The following is a 2,449-nucleotide window of genomic DNA, read 5'->3' as shown; positions in this document are numbered from 1 at the left end:
TTGACAGTTGCAATGATATTGATATCAATGGAAGGACAAAACTATCAGATTTCATCAAAAATATCTTCATTTGTGTCCCGAAGATGAACAAAAGTCTTGAGGGTGAGTAATAATGACAGAATTTAATTTTTTGGGTGCAAACATGCATTTTAGTCTGGTAAATCATGTTGTCATATATGCAATAAACATTGCAAGGCTTGCAATTAAGTTAAATTATTTCTGTCACAAAGGTTTGGGCTGGATTCTGGCAGTGTGTACTCTACATAAACTGAGAGTCTATGACTGCCTTTCCACTGATACTCTGATGGCACCGGATGAGGGGATGATATTGTTAATGAGCTGGGTGATGAGTAGACAAAAGTTGTAGAATAAAACTTTAAATCTGGCAACCCCACTTCCAAAAATTTAGTTAGTTGACAGTGTGCATGTAAACAGACACATTGAGTTGATGTATTTTACCAGGGCAGAAAAAATATCAGTTATTGATCACAACATCCAACATTGCATTTTTTTTTTTTCACAACATCCAACATTGCATTTTTTTTTTTTCATGTTGTTCAGTTTTAGACAGCTTTTGTGCTGTCTCTCTTTGTCAAAATATATACACTCAGTTAATAATATTTAATTGTTGTTTTTTTCTGCCTTTTAGACGCTTTCTTGACATCAATCCTGAACGTGGATCAAAAACAAAGAAAGGACAAGTAACTTCAAAGAAAACTGGCCAAGTTGTGCAAAACAAGAACACCACTGTAAGCCTACAGGTGTCCTCACTTCTGCGAAACCTTGCAGACTTTGAATGGGATTTCGTTTGCACTTTTATGGACTTCAAAAAAGAAACAGCATTTCACTGTCGTTATAAAGCTTGGAAGAGCCAGGACATTTTTTAATAGAACTCTGATTGTATTCGTCTGAAAGAAGAATGTCATATACACCTAGGATGACTTGAGGGTGAGTAAATCATGGGCTAATTTAAATTTTTGGGTGAACTATTCCTTTAATTAAGTGCTAACTGTTACCTGTTTGTTGTTAAGTGTTAAAATTGCATTTTATGTTTAAAAAGTAATTCAGCCAACATGTTCACAGATGGCATTTTAACTAAATAAATGTTTTAAAACCCAGAAAATGTTGTTTTCTTTTTCCTAGTGTGACTACTCTTATGAAACCTTAAAGTATAATATTTTAATTATGTAATAATAAAAGCAGTATTCCCTGTAAAAATACAATTTATTGCTGTCGACAAGTTTAATAATGTAAAATGTGTATACTGTATTTGGTAATTACAGTGGAGTACTGTAAATGCTGTTTACTGTAGTAGTGTTGTAAAAATACAGTATGTGGATGGCAACCCAGCTGCCAGTATTTAACTGTAAATTTACAGTGACATCTGACATGCATGTGATACTGATGCATTTTTAAAGCTGTGGCATATGGTTATGGTACTTTGTGGATGTATTTGTCAAAAATGACAAGGAAAACACTGCATTATTGTATTAAAATACTATATTTGGTATTCACACAATAGACAAAATCTCCAACTATAGGCATTTAATTTCAAGGCATTCAGATATAAGATTTGTATCCCTAATATATGTGAAAGTATGTACTATAGAAATAAGTACATATATGCATGTATACATATATGCGTCATATATGCATGTATACATATATGCGTCTTACATATATTTCACATTTATGTGCATATACGGGAAAATATATGGCACTTACATGAAAACGGCCATTTTTGATATATTTTGAAATATATGTTTCATATATGTCTATGTGTTTTACATATATGAATTTTGCATATTCTCATATATGTAGCAGACATACATGGGCACTAACATTATATATGTAATTTACATATATTGACATATATTACATTTCTGTATGGGATATAGCATCCAATAGTGTAAATCGCGGCAGCAGCTTAAGGTTGGTAGTCCAAGGCATTGTTGTTTATCTTTAATTCTGGGGTTCTTCCCACTGGAGGTGATATTTTTTTAATTTTAACCCATTTAAAAATGTAAAATGTATTTTCATTTAAAATCTGATGTGTTTACAATCCCCCTAAACTCCTCACTGTACACTCAACTCACTATTTACAACCTCCATTTCTAAGAAAAACATGAATGTTTTAAAAACTACAATTCCCTATAGCTACGCAATGCAGCTTTATACAAATCATCACTGCAGTTGTAGTTTTCCTGGTTTGCAAAGTAGGGTTGTAAAAAGATATATCTACTGAATATATCAAATACAGCCAAACTATTAATTACACTGTTTCTAGATGATCTACGTTAAGAAAATGTAAATATGTTGGTTTATTTAAGATATGTTAGCAGATACAGGAGAACCCGCACAACACAATGCACTTCCGTATTTCTCAGAATCGAACGAGAAATTGTTAAAAGTGTTAACCTTAACATGAACATATCGTTTAGTTATCAAG

At 32.2% G+C, this 2,449-nt stretch overlaps 1 long non-coding RNA gene across 1 annotated transcript; it reads left to right on the top strand.

The window, feature by feature from the left end:
* Nucleotides 1–1,123, top strand: LOC311067915. Its single transcript, XR_014603303.1, has 2 exons — nt 1–102; nt 650–1,123. It is a non-coding gene; the product is annotated as an uncharacterized lncRNA (long non-coding RNA).
* Nucleotides 1,124–2,449: the final 1,326 nt, after the last annotated feature.

The sequence above is a fragment of the Abramis brama genome (assembly GCF_963993115.1).
Source record: "Abramis brama genome assembly, chromosome: 17".
Lineage (NCBI taxonomy): Eukaryota > Metazoa > Chordata > Actinopteri > Cypriniformes > Leuciscidae > Abramis > Abramis brama.
The sequence above is the reverse complement of the archived record's forward strand: the minus strand, read 5'-3'. Positions and strand labels throughout refer to the sequence as shown.